Genomic DNA, 15,030 nt, shown 5'->3' on the forward strand with positions numbered 1-15,030 from the left:
ATTTTATTCCAAATGGCCTCATAGCTGCAATTACCTGGGATGAACCTAACAAGTTGGCATTGCATCGTACTCTGAGGAGGGTTTTCCAAAGACCAAATGGACCATTTTCTTGCCTTTTCAAAGAGAGCCACACAGGAAGGAAAACAAGAAATTCAACTTTAAGCTGGTCTATTCATGGCCTTTGCTAAATCCTGGCAAAGAATCACAGTTTTTCATTACGATTCATCTCACTGATTTCCTAATGGAATGAACTGGCCTTTTCATTAAGGCCATAGGAAAGCAAAGTTGGGTTCCCCGAGTCATTAAGTGTTGTTATCTGATGAGTGAAAAATGGGTTGCCTTTCAGTGCACATTTGGGGATCCCTGGGTTTTCTTTCACTGGGTTCTATTTTGTGAATGTTGCATCCAGGAGAAGAAGAAAGACAGTCTTACGTATTCTATCCTGCTAGGACAATACACATGCCTTTCTGCTCTGTGGCAGCCCAAGGAACACGGATGGGCTCAAGATCTGAAATGTAGTTCACTTTCCCACTTTCAAAGGAACTCAGCTATCTCACCACTCAAGAACATTCTATCAGGTATGTTATCTCATTAGCTGTTTTCTAGCCTTTCTATAAAGCAGGGACACAGACACAAGTCCACACTGACGTTCTTTCTCCTTCCACTCCCTCTTCCCTAGACATTACTGAGCATTCGAGGGGAGAATGTATTCACTTGAGCTCTGTTTTGAATTCATTTTTAAGAATAAGAATATCATGGTCTCTAATACTGAACCGATGATAATACTTTGCGGTGAAACAATGTCACTACAGCTTTGCTTTGACTTAAATGTACTGGGAAGTTTATAAGCTACTAAATTGAATATATAGTATTATTTACCTGGGCTAATGTTAAATGGAATCTTTGAAAGCACTGTTTTCTCCTGTGAAGGTACTGTTTTATCTTATACTTTTAGTCTATAACACAGACTGAACTTTCTGCATTTCTAATTATCTTATGAATTTTCAAAGGAAAAGTGATAGTGGATTGAGTTTAGGATCACAGAACAAGTAGCCCATCCATTACAATGCTTAAGCATCTTCATTAGAAGTAAATACCTATGATTCAGATATTTGGCTGGCTTTTTTTTTAAATAATATTAAATATATATTTGGTTGTGTGTATATGTGACAAAGAGAATAGCAGTACTTGCAGTCTTTTGAAACACATAGTTCAGGATAAAAAAATTCTTGGATGCAAAATAAACATTCCAGAATAATAATTGAATGCAGTGACATGTCTACACAATTCTGCTATATTCTGGACCATTCACTTTTTGCCCTTATGTATAAATCAAAGCCAATAGTTGCAAGGTGGAATGTATTTCTTTCTAAGCTGCATGATGATTTCTAAGATATTAAAATATCTAGGCATTCTAAATAGTCTATTAATTGCATGAAAAACTTTTCGAAATATATTTTATCCTTAAACAGCACTATACAAATTCACAACCAAATGCAAGATTTGCAAGCCTCTAAAATCTCAAAGTAACTCCTTTCATTTCAAGGTCCAGTAGTTCAATATTTTATACAGTGGAATACTAACAACCTACAGATATGACAATGAGGATAAGAGAGATATACACAGAAGTGTCAGAATTTTCCATTTAGAAAACTAATAATTACTGGCAACATGTGAGCTTCAGCAAGTAACTGTTTTTTTTTTTTTTTAAAGATTTCTTTATTGATGCATACAGATCTAGGGTACAGGCCAGAGGTGCAGGGGCAGTGAGAGAATTCACCAGAGACAGAGCAGGGAGAAGAACAGGTAGATCAACGAAGTACATTAATGAGGGGAGCAGGGGGCAGTTCAGGAGAGGTCTGCTGTGCCCTGTGGGTCACCTCCGGGGCAGGGATTGAACTCATGCTGAAGTGGCTTTAGCTTCTTAGTGCTGTGTTTTAACTTGCTGTGCCACCAGGGAGGGCCTCAGCAAGTAACTATTAAGCTGGTAAGATTACATAAGTGGAAGTCTGAAAACAGAGTTGGCTGTATCAATCCAACTTAAGCTGAAAGTTTTAAAGTCTACTCTGATTAAAAAAAAAAAAAAAAAAAAAAAAAAACCAAAAAACCTGCACTCATTATTTCTTTTACCCCGATATAAACAGTCTTGTGTTGACTGATTCATTCATTCAACCTATATTTACGGAGCCAGATTCTGCAATCTGTCATCAAGAATATATACTGTAGAACAAAACATATTCCTCATTCTTATTTGTGTAGTATCATTTCTGTAAAGCAAGGACAGTTTGGAACAATAAAAACTATTTACTTAGAAGAGATAACAATCACCCTCCAACTCTTTTATTTTGCACACTGGAGAAACGAAGATCCAGAGAAATAAAGTATCCAAAATGGTTCATACCTCTGCTTGGAAGGGAGAAGGGAGGAATGGGGGGAAGAGTGGGGGAAGGCAGTTTGGCAGACAAAAGCCAGTTAAGCAGACTTATTCTAAGAGTCCCTCTCATTATAATATGAGACATTTTGATTTGTGGTTTGAGGGACCAGCTTGTGAACTTTATCTTTGCAAAAAGGAAAAACCAGTTTGCATAAGCAAAGCCATTGCGTTTCAGGCCTATTCCCTTTGGAGATTCAAAAGCTCTCAAGTTCTCCTCCCTTCTCCAAATACAAACATCAGTTCAGTCAGGCTTCTCCTGGGCTGAGAAGTTAAAGAACACGTGACTGTACTAGACAAAACAAGAAGATATACAGACTCACTGGAAATGTCTAGATTTTGAAAAGTACCTGATGTGGAAAAAAAATTAAAAGAGACATAGGAATGGAAAATTCCTTTGCTGGCTTCCCCTTCTCCTTCCTGCTAAGGTGGGATTAGTTACCAGCTGTCAAAAGAAATACTACTTTTAATTCTTATTCTGGGGGGTTGGGTGGGGGAAAGGAAAGTATTAGAAAAAAATGTTTTGGACGGGAATGAGGCAACAAGACTTTCCTTTTTACAATGTGTTCCTGCAGTTTGAAAAAAATATTAAGAGAGGAATGCCGAGGGAAGGGCAGTTGTGTGTGTCTATGTGAAGGGTGAAGAAGAATTGAGGGAACGATGCAGGTTCATGAATTCGCTTCCAATGCCAGTATTTCCTAACGAAGTCAGTAAGTAATATGGCGATGAATTAGGGGTTTGAGGCTTGAAAGATCCAGGTACTTATCTCATCCCCCTTGGGTAAAGACTAAAGTAGTAAAACTAGATTGTCTTTACAATTCAGGAATCTTTCGAAATGCCATCTGCCACCTTTGCTGCAATCCTGGTTTCCATGAAAGCCTGCTTCCTTGAAGGGGTGACAACTCGTCAATTTAGAAACACTTTCTGCAGAAGGATAGGCGTTGCCTAATGTTTGGGCTCCCCTCCAAATGTTGCCTCACAACTGTGGCATGCTTGACAGTTTATAAAATACGGTTTCAGTTAATGCCCACAACTTAGTGAACATCTTCTCGGTAAATGCTGTGCTTGGAAGCACAGTATGCATGCATCCAAAGAAGTCCTTGGTTCTGGTCTCCCAAGGTGGGAATTCCATGATTAGAAATGCTTTGTTTGTGCTGTGATAAGGGCTCCTTGACAAAGGTTAAAAAAAAAAGTTCAAAATTGTAAATATAACTGAGCCTCAGTTTTATCTTAAAATAAGTGGGGAAAAGACTGGAAAAATATTGGCAAGAGAGATTGAGGCCTGTGAATATTTTTATTGTTATCTTTACTCTTATTCCTTATCTACAATGTATAGCTTCAATAGCTATCCCCCCTCCTTCCCTCAGGGGAGGCTATTGTAGCCTTTAACCTGTTGTCATGGTGCAATGTCATAAGCCCTTTTGAATTTTGAACCAAATTTGCCATGTTTAGTTAAATCATTTAATCATTTGCTGAATTACTGTGCATATTCTTTTTTTTTTTAATCTTTTCCCAGTTGGTTCTCAAACTTTTTTTTTTTTTAAGATTTATTTATTTATTCATACAGAACTAGGGTACAGGCCAGAGATGCGGAGGGTGAGAGAATTCACCAGAGACAGAGTGGGGAGCAGAACAAGCAGATCAATGAAGTACACTGCTGAGGGGAGCAGCGGGCCGGTCAGGAGAGGTCTGCCGTGCCATATGGATCTCCTCCGGGGCAGGCGGGGATTGAACTAATGTGGAAGTAGCTTTAGCTTCTTCGTGCTGTGCTTCAACCCGCTGCGCCACCAGGGAGGGCCCCTCTTTTTTTTTAGAGACGTATTTATTTAAGCATACAGAACCAGGGTACAGGCCAGAGGTGTGGGGCAGTGAGAGAGGATTCTCCAGAGACAGAGTGGGGAGCAGAACAGACAGATCACGAAGTACACTGCTGAGGGGAGCAGCAGGCGAGTCAGGAGAGGTCTGCCGCGCTATGTGGGTCACCTCCAGGGTGGAGGTGGAACTTGCAGTGAAGTGGCTGAGGCTAGCTTGCAGTGCTAGCCTCCATTGTACCACCAGGGAGGGCCCTATTGTGCATATTCTTAGGATAAAGGCTGAACGGGTCACTCTTTGAAGAAGCAAAGTCAATTTAACTTCATTTTTCCTTTTTCCTCTGCCTCTTCTTATGTGTATTCTGGATGGTGCAGTACACAGCACATCAGAGAGAAATACCCCACAGGAAAAATGTGGCGAAAAGGCTGGGGTGGTGAACAGAGCAAACTCAAACAGTACACTGATCTTGAGGCCAGGTGGGGACAGGTCACCAGAGTGCCTTCGCCTCAGAAGATGCGAGATTTGGGCAAAGAATGAAAGGGAAGCTCAAGAAGACAGTGGACTAAGGAAGAAACCCGTGAGAATAAAAACAGTGTATTCAGGTCTCCAAATATGCTGTGCTTGCTTAATTGAGAAAACCATTCATCCTCACTATCAACCTTGTTAGAGCTTGCTGATAGAAACTTTGTTAGACTCAAACATGCTTAAGGTTCAGCCAATCTTTACCCACTGGGTTTTAAATTTTGATCGAGGAAAGACATACAACAAAGACCAGAATGTGTAGATTGAAAGGGATGGTGACTTTAACAAGTTTGTCTTCTTAAATTTGTATGTTTAGGCAAACCATTCATGGATGCTTAGAGAAGGTAAGGCAAGAGTAAAACAATTCTTGAAAGAACAAAAAAACATTTTAAGCATTTTTAGGTTTTTAGTAAAATTAAGGGAAGGTACAGAGATTTTTCACATATCTCCCAGTCTCCAGACATGCACAGCCTCCAGCATTACCAAGATTATGCACCAGAATGGAATATTTTTTATCAACGGTGACTTAACATTGACATATCATATTCACGTTATGTGAACTCTGTAAATTCACATTAGCGTGGGCTCTTGGTATTGTATTTTCTGCAGACTTGTCTAAATAATGACACAGACCCATCATTCTGTTATCATACACAGCAATTTCACTTCCCTTATAGTCCTCTGCGATCTGCGTAGTCATCTTTTCCTCTACTTCCACTCTTTATTTTCTCCATAGTTTTATCTTTGCCAGACAGTTGTCCTAAAATTGAAATCATATATTATTTAGCCTTTTCATATCGACTTCTTTCACTTACAGTGTGCCTTATATTTCCTCCGTATCTTTTCATGGCTTGAGCACTTGTTGTTACTTTTTTAGTGCTGAGTAGTATTCCATTGAATGGATGGACTGCAATGGTTTTTCCATTCACCTCCTGAAGGATTTCCATGTTGTGTTTATGTCTCAGTGATTATGAATACCCATGGGAAGATTATAGAGTGGACAAAAAATTTGAACTCTTTTGAATAAATCTGAAGGAGCATGATTGCTAGCTCCTGAGGTAGAAAAATAGGGCTTGAAATAAAAATTTAGTTGATTTGGAGTTAGCCATGAGAAGAGAATCATTCATCAAACAAAAGAAAGTAACTTTGGTGAATAATGGCTTACATGGAGTAGCTAGCTCAGGGATTGACAAACATTGTTTTGTTAGTGCAGAAACCCTAAATGTTTTAGGTTCTGAGAATGATAGAAACTCTGTTGAAGCACTAAGGGCCACTGTTATGGAGTTAAAATAGCTCTCAACAATGTGTAAATGAATGGCTGTGTCCCCATAAAACCTTATTTATGAATAATGAAATTTGAATTTCATACAACTTTTAAATGTCACAGAATATTCATCATATAATTATTTCTCTATTCTTCAAAAATGTAAAAAAAAATATTCTTAGCTCTCAGATCTTACAAAAACATAACAGGCTAAATCCACAAACAGTTTATTAGTAACATAACTTTAGGAGTAGTAATACCTTGATTCTACATAATAGGTAACCTCTGGGAGAGATGAACTCTTTCTTGACCATTATAAAACCATAGTATAGCTATAAAGTAAAATTTATTTTAAAATAATTATTATTCACATCAAGTTTTTACAGTCGACTAATGAATTCCTCCATCAGCTTAGGACACCTCTTAAAACACATATTCCCTTTTTGCTTGCCTCAGCTTCTCTTTATGTGTCTGGGAGGATTACAGATCCAAAGATGAACTTAAGTAAAGTTATTTCTCAGCAAAGGTAGACCTAAGAGGCAGAGACAGACATCAGAAAAGCCAGGCCAGATATCATTTGTATTTGGCTTTAGAAAGTGTTTTTCTACTTACATGTGAGTATGGGTGTGTCTGATGTTCTGGGAATTTACTTCAAACAAAGGAATGAAGCCACGCGGTGATGATCTGACTCGGTATAATTGGGCAGCCACCCAAATTCTCCATCTTGCCTCCCATCTTGCCTTTCTCCATCTATGGTCTTTTCTTCTGGTAAGTTTAACTGCTTCATCTTCTCAAATCAATACAAATACTCCCAAACAGAGCAGCCTTCCCTGAAATTGTCTTCCAGAGCAGAGGGAGTTTATATGTATTCTTGTGTTCTTGTAAAAGTCCTTTGGCATGAGGCACTAAAAAAAGGGAGCCCAGCTTTCAAACAAATCATAAATAAAGCAAGAAAAGTGGTAAAACTCATGAAACAGTCTAAAAAAAAGAAGACTTATTAGGAATAAACCATAATGAAAGATGCCTTGATAAGTGTGGAAATGTAGACATTTTTCTAGTCTTCAAATTTGTGGACAGAAGGCAAATTCTGGTTCCCTGACATGGGTGATTGACAAGATGGGTCCTGAGCAATAGCTGGCAGGTTTGGGACATGAATTACCTATCTGGCGTAGGCGTTTATTATTATTATCCCATGTGACAGATGAGGAAATGGGTGAACCAACATTAAAGTGCAGTCTTGCTTTCTCAATTGTTCATGCTTTTTAAAATGGAAAGAAAGACCATACACAACTCCAAAACTGCAACTCTGGTCAGAAGCCAGAAATGGACCCTTGAACTTAGAGCATTAACCCACCTGCCTCTGTCCCCTGGTGCCTCTGGCTGTCTGTGCTCCTTGGAGTCAAGAAACAAACTCCTTGCTAGAACAATCTTCCTTTTGAGCTCTCCTGGATACAGACTCCCTGGGTTCTGAAGTTTGGGATTATTATTTCTTTAGTTCCTTGCGGCAGCCTTTCACATTTTCTGGACCTTTGTCTTGACTCTGCCTTGGGGAAATCACCTCTTCATTATACCCTTTTCTGACTTCTGGTCAACCAACTGGACCAGAGGCCCACCTCCACCTTTCATTGAACACTTTAATACATGCTATACGGCTGGGACAGAGTAGCAATGGCTCATTTTGGATGAGGTTTAGTTATCATCCGTGCCTGAAGTTCTGGGTTGGGGGCTGGAGGAGGGAAGACCCCCCAGGCTCAATCTCTCTCTCACTTTATCCAGACTTATTCAACTATGGATGTCAGTTCTTTGGAACTGTGACACCCAGGATATGCAATCATTAAAGACTTGTTGAATAAAGGAATGAATGGGTGCATAGCTACTTCTAGTTGTATGTCTCCATTTTCATTTGCATACAGCCTCAGCCCTTTCCTGCTAAGTTGCAGATGAAGAATTCAGGTGGAAAGGGCTTCTTTATATGGCTCAGGCAAAAGTCTGAAAATTGGCGGGATTGTGTCCATGGTTAGCCCTCAGCAACTCTGCTTGAAATATCTGAGTCACTTACTGGCATCGTTGAGCATATTTCTGGCCAAGGAAGTCTTCCTCCTTTGTATCCCTGACTAAGTAAAAATGTAGTCAGAACATGCTTGAATGACCTTCCAACGTCTCTCCTCCAGAGGTACAGAGGTGGTGAGGTAACCTCAGTCTCAGCTGACCAGCTAGGGCCTACTTTATAAGATGCCAAGGGCTACTACGTAGATTCCCAGGGTGGAACTGTAGGAACAAACCAGTGTCAATGGTTAACCCAGGTTCTTGGTGTCTGGGGCTTTTCTTTCCTTTATTATTAACTAAAGGACATTTTTACCACTGCCCAGCTGTGAGCACTCAGCTTTTAGGGCCTTTATGAGGAGACTGAATCAAGGTAAGCACTGCTCTATTTTTATTACTCTACAAGGTGTTTCAGCCTTTGTTGGCCCTCTACTTCCTTCTATATTTAGAGAATTGCATTGTTCTGTGGCCAGCCACATCAATATCCATGTTGAATTACATGCAATGAAGATGATCTACTTGTCTATCCAAATTCTTTAAGTAGGAGCTAGGGTGTCGCGTTCCTTGAGTTCTTTCGAATCTGTGTCAAAACTTCAGAAATTGATTGTTAGAAAGTTTAATAAACATCTCTATGTGTCACTATATTTATAGACTTCATTATATTACATAGTAAATCCCAAATGAAGTATTTATTCTGTAATATCTTTCTAAATAATTACATCCCATATATATGTATACATTTTAGAAGTGGCTTTGAACAATAACGTAAGCATTCACATACTCCTGACAGAACAAGAAAAATAGGTTATTTTTTTCTGAGAATTGAATTTAATGATACAAGGGAAAATGGGAAATAAAAACATCCACTCTATAGACTTATTTTTACTTAAATTAGAAGTAAAGAATTCTCTCCTGCTGAGTTCACCTTCATCTCTCTGTAGCTTTTCTTCTTATCCATTTAAACTTAGAACTTTGTCCTTGAGTATTTATTTGGAAAAGGTTGGGCTTGTCAACTCTTTCTCTCTGAATACCAAGAAGTCAGGAACATAAATATATACATATAGTTTAATTGTTTGCCTTGTCAGTGGTCTTTTCTATAAACCAGATGAATTTTAATCATACTCATTATTATTTCATGTTCTGTCATAATGTAGACTAAAAGGTCTTTGGGGGAATTTGGACTAGAATATTTCTGCTCAATATGAGTTAGATACTTAGTGAGAGAGAATAAATTATCTTCAGCATTTTACCTTAGAAAATATAAGCTACACCTGACCACCTTTTATGTCAAATTTTAACCAATGAAGTGGTGTGAAATTTCCTAGCCACGTTTATTTTGTAAAATGCTATTTAAGGAATTCCCGACGTTAAGCCAAAAGAAATTTGGAAATGAACAAGGTCCAGAGTTTAGTTCAATTCAAGTCAGCAGAGAAAATAAAAATATACATGAGGAAAGGGAAAGACTGACAGAAACAGGAAGAAGATACAGTGAGAAAAGTAGAGTAAGCCACAGATATCATTCTTATTAATCTTTTGAACCTGAGACTTTTCCTAAATCCAAGATATCTGTTTCATGTAAAAGAGGACCATGGCGACATTCACCAGAAGAAAAGCCTGGAGTGGGAGGGATATTCATTCACTATGTTATTCTAATGCATGCCCCTATAAGTACATTTTGACCTTCAAGGGAACAAGAAAAACTTAACTTGGTGAGTCCAGTCCAAGTAAATTATAAATTAGTTGAAAGTTAGGAACTATCAAAAAGTATAGTTTGGGGAGATAGTGGATATACAAAAGGGGGTACAGTGTAACACACACACATATATTTAATTAAATGCTTAGTATCAAATGTTTGGCATATATGCATATAAATATTTAAACATTTAAAGATCTGGTACTAAAACAATGCATATATTTATTTGGACTGTTTCTTTTATTTTTAAAAGCCATCATTTAAACAAACGATTCAGTTTTTGTCCCAAAGAAATTTATCTTCAAATATTCTGTGTTAACTTCCTTGTTAAAAAGCCCAACTTCAGGATGAGTGGATGAAATTTCATTATATCATTTACACGATACATATTTTTGTGATAGGGTGGGAAAACAAGCATGTAAGTACTTACTTACTATGTTCTGGAGGTTTAAACTATATTCCTTGCATCTTCAACTTTGAAAGGAGTGGTTATATTCATTCTATAGCAGAAGCTTAGGTTTTCTACTTACTGGTTGTGTGATTTTGAGAAAAGCATGTAACTTCTTCAAGTTCAAGGTTCAAACTCATTTTTGGTTTGAATTCCAGAAGGCATATGTTTTCTATTATTACATGTACTCTCCCTTTTCCAATAGGACACTATTATAACTTGATAGCAGTTATTATGGTTGATATAAAGGACAAATGGGAAATGAACACCACACAGATTTATGATGTGTGATCTGTGGGTGGAGCCATGGCTGTGCGTGCAGGTGAGTCACCAGTCCCCCGACCTTATAAACCTGTGGGTGACATTTCTCTACGAATCTGGAATCTTAGTTTCAGTAAATTGATAGGCTCTCATTATTGCCGACAGCTCAATCATGCCACGGCCAAGGTCTTACTCCTCAAAAATCTATCCTGATTCTTTGCATAAGGTGATGACTGATAAGAACTAGACATGCCTAAGTATGGGGCATTGATAAAATTCATCCAGAATGTAGAAAAACTTACTTCTCCTGCTAGTACCATTTGTCTGAATAATGGAAAACAAGTTTATTTTCTTAATAGGCCAATAACCTACAGTTGTTTGTGTAAAAAGACATTTTAGAAATTCTGATCTTCTCATTTCTGTCACCATTGTCTCAAGTGTTTGACCTGTTAAGCACGAGGTCATCTGATCATTTTCCTAATTTGATCAGTATTCCATTTATCAAGTGACATTTTCTCTAATTTATTTGTTGATTGATCTTCTCAGCAAATACTTATTAATGCCAAAAAAAGTCTCAAAGTCTGAAGGTTCAATAGGAGGTTGTTTATTACAATGCAACTTTTTCTTTAGAATCTTAATAGTATTGAAAGAGGGAAACATTAAACAATTTAATTTTTCTCATAAGCAACACACATGTATTGATTGATTCTGTGCCAGGCATTAAGGATATAATGATGGGGGGGGAAAGGTGAAAATTCCTGCTTTAGAAATCTTAGATTTTGGTAGATGTTGGGGGATGGGAGGTAGTCAATCAGCAAAACAAATAGCCCATCAATGGTGATAATAAGGACAAAGCAATGGGGAGAGGAGGGTGGGAGAGTGAGAGAAGCACAGTAGTTCTTTTATTGCTGTGTAACAAGTTACCCCAAAACAGACTTACAACAACATACATTTGTTATCTCACACAGGGTGGGGGGGTGTCAGGAATTCAGGCTTATCTGGGGCGTTCACCTATTATAGCCCAAATAGCTGCTGTAATGACAGCCACCTCAGTTCTCACCTGGGGGAGGATTGTCTAGCTTAGTCAAGTGGCTGTTGGGTGTTGGGAAGATTGGGTTTCTGGGACAGTTGGAGGGGGTGCTGAGTTCTCTACCACTGGATAGAGTCCTTCAGTTCCTTGTCATGTGACTTGTTCTAAGACAGCTCACATCATGGCAACTGGATTCCACTAGAAACAACAAGGAAGTAAGCAAAACCAAAAACAGTCTTTCTATAACCTAGTGTTGAAAGTAATGCTCTCTCAATTTTATCTAAGTCTGTTTCACTAGAAGTGAGTCACTCATTGCAGCCAACCAATGAAAGGGTGGAGATTTCACAAGAAATTTCTGACTACCAGGTGGGAAAAGTGATGAAGAGCCATCCTGAATCTCTCTCCACAGATTTACAACTTTAAATAGGATTGCCAAAATTGACCTGAAACTATCAACAGGTGCAATGAAAATTGAAAAAAAAAAGTAAATCATCTGAGTAAGAAAGTCCCAAATTGGTTTAGCCAATAATTCCACTTAAAAAAAAAAGTTATAATTTAACATGTTGCAGAAAAATTACCTCAACTCCTACCTTTAATTTACATTTTTGAGTATATTTTAAAAACCTCAAATGGTTACCTGGTATATATTGTAGTCTACAAGATTTGTTTTTTTCCTTAAAAACATTCAGTTACATTCAGTTGTTCCATCTTTTATTAATAAGGAAAAGAGTGTGTCCTATCATATATGACCAAAAACATAGCCAATTGAAATTTTTCCTTATATTCCATGCTACATTAGAACCTTATCCCAACACAATTAATGATCATTAACTCAATCTAAAAACAAAGATAATAATGGCCTGATCCTGACCAAGGTCTAGAGAAAAATGAAGAATTACATTAATTTAGGATGACTCAATGACCAAGCTCCATAATACTATAAAATATAATAAGCACACAAACCAGTGGACTATTTTTCAGGTATGCGATAGGGTAATAGCAAATCTTTGGCATGTTGATTTTGTTCTGGGTGCACTTTTGAATTATGAACATTTTTTTTAAGAGTTTGTATTTATTTATGCATACAAGAGCTGGGGTGCAGGGGTGAGAGGATTCACCAGACAGAATGGGGAGCAGAACAGGCAGATCTACTGAAGTCCACTGCTGAGGGGACCAGTGGCAAGAAGTCTGCTGAGCCCTGTGGGTCATCTCCCTGCCACAGTGTCTGCCCATAGGTTCATAGTGCTGAGATTTAACCCTTTATGCCACTGGGGAGGCCCAGAGTTTTGAACTTTTGGAGATAGAAATACTGTTTTACTGCATATGCTTGCAAGATTCTCCAATACCAGTAGCTAACTTTGGCAATTCCCTTACAATTATTCTCTTCTTCTCTTACCATTTGGTGACTACTTTCATCAGCATTCTCCAGAGGAAGAGAACCAATAGGATATGTAAGAGAAAAACAGATTTATTCTAAGGAATGTGTTGCAGGAATGTGGGGACTGACAAGCCATAACTCTGCAGGAGAGGGTGAGAGCTGAAGGTAAGAGTTAACGCTGCAGGCTAGATACTGAGTTTGTGGATAGGGAGGTAGGTAATTCCAGGCAGCTTCTAAGTTGCACTCTGGAGGCAGAATTGCCACTTTTTCTGCTTCTTGGGAAAACTCTAACCCATAAAGAACTCCACTGTATGAATGAGACCCACTCACAGTATGGAGGGTAATTTGCTTCCTGCAAAGTCTTCAAATTGTTTCACTTAATGACACCTAAATAGCTTCATAAATACTATCCAAACAAAGGGGTACCATAGGCTGAATGGTACATAGAAATTGAATGATGAAGCAGCAATAAACATGGGTGGGCAGGTGTCCTTTTGAATCAATGTTTTTGTGTCCTTTGGGCAGATCCCTAGGAGTGGAATTTCTGGGAGCTCCATTTTTAGCAGATTGAGAAACCTCCAAACAGCTTTCCACAGTGGTTGTACCAGTTGGCATTCCCACCAGCAGTACAGGAGAGTTCCTTTTTCTCCACATCCTCGTCAACATTTGTTGTTGCTAGTTGTTTTAATGTGTGCCTTTCTCACTGGGTGAGATGGTATCTCACTGTGGTTTTGATTTGCCTTTCCCTTATTGCAAGTGATGTTGATCATTTTTTCATATGCCTGTTGGCTATCTGCACTTCCTCTTTGGAGAAGTTGTCTTTTCAGCTGCTCTGCCCATTTTTTTTTTTTTTTTGATGGGGTTGTTCACTTTATTTTTGTTGAATTCCATCAGTTCTTTGTATATTTTTTTATTGTGTGCAATTTTTTTTTCTCCCAGTCAGTGAGGTTGTTATGGCAATTTCCCAGAGAAATCAGATTGCACTCAGAGAGGTGGAGAGAGAGAGAGGTTTACTTGTTTACTTATTCCACACAATGGAATACTACTCACCAATCATGTGAGTTGTTATAAGGCAGGCGGGCTCAGTGGGATCATTCCCAAAAGGCTGAGCCCCGAATTACAGGAGTGCTGAGGTTTTCTGCAGTTTGTATGCGGAGACTTGACAGCCCATACATCATAGCATAAGCATTCTTTATTGTTTGGGAATGTGATTAAGGTAGCCATAGCTACTACTATGGTTCAGCAGCATACTGCAGAAAATTTCTGCTCCAACAAGCAGCAGAATCCAAGCGATAGACTCCTCCATGCAGCAGGCTTTGGAAAGTAGCAGAGCCTCAGCAGACCTGGGAAACTTCCTGCTTCAGGGTGTCTCTTGTTTTGTGTAATGTCTCATTTGCTGTAAGAAGCTCTTTAATTTGATTTAATCCCAGATGTTTATCCTTTCCTTCACTATCCTCGCTTTGGGTGATGTATCTTTAAAGATGTTACTGAAGTGTATGTAGTGTAGTGTTTTTCCCACCTTTTCTTCTAGATATTTTATGGTTTGGGGTCTGATGTATAGTTCTTTAATCCATTTTGAATTTTTTTTTTTTTTTTGTGGATGGTGCTGCTCTATCTACAATAGGGAAGATGTGGAATCAACTCAAATGCCCCAAAACAGATGACTGGATTAAAAAATATATGGTACAGCTACATGGTGGAGTGTTATTCAGCAATCAAAAAGATAAAATCATGTCCTTTGCGGCAACATGGATGGAGCTGAAAAGGATCATGCTTAGTGAAATAAGCCAGAAAGAAAAGGAAAAATACTGGATTTTCACTCATAGCAGAAACATAAGGGATCGGGGTGGGGGGGAAGCAATTATAAAACTGAAAAACAACCAACAACTATAACTATAAACCAGAGACGTTTTACGGGAGTGGAGAGGGGCATAGAATTAAAACTGGGGTGGGAAGAGTGCACAGGACTATGGTGATGGCACAGGGGTGATTGGGGGTGGGAAGTCCATGGGGATTGCAACAGAGATAAAAATATGTACAAAATGAAGAATGACGTAAGAAATAATTTTTTTTTAAAACAAATCCCTTCTCCCATGTTCTTATTTGGTGATGCCTTTTTTTTTTTTTTTAAGATTTATTTATTTATTC

This window comes from Condylura cristata, unplaced genomic scaffold, assembly GCF_000260355.1.
Source record: "Condylura cristata isolate star-nosed mole 26May11 unplaced genomic scaffold, ConCri1.0 scaffold00038, whole genome shotgun sequence".
Taxonomy (NCBI): domain Eukaryota; kingdom Metazoa; phylum Chordata; class Mammalia; order Eulipotyphla; family Talpidae; genus Condylura; species Condylura cristata.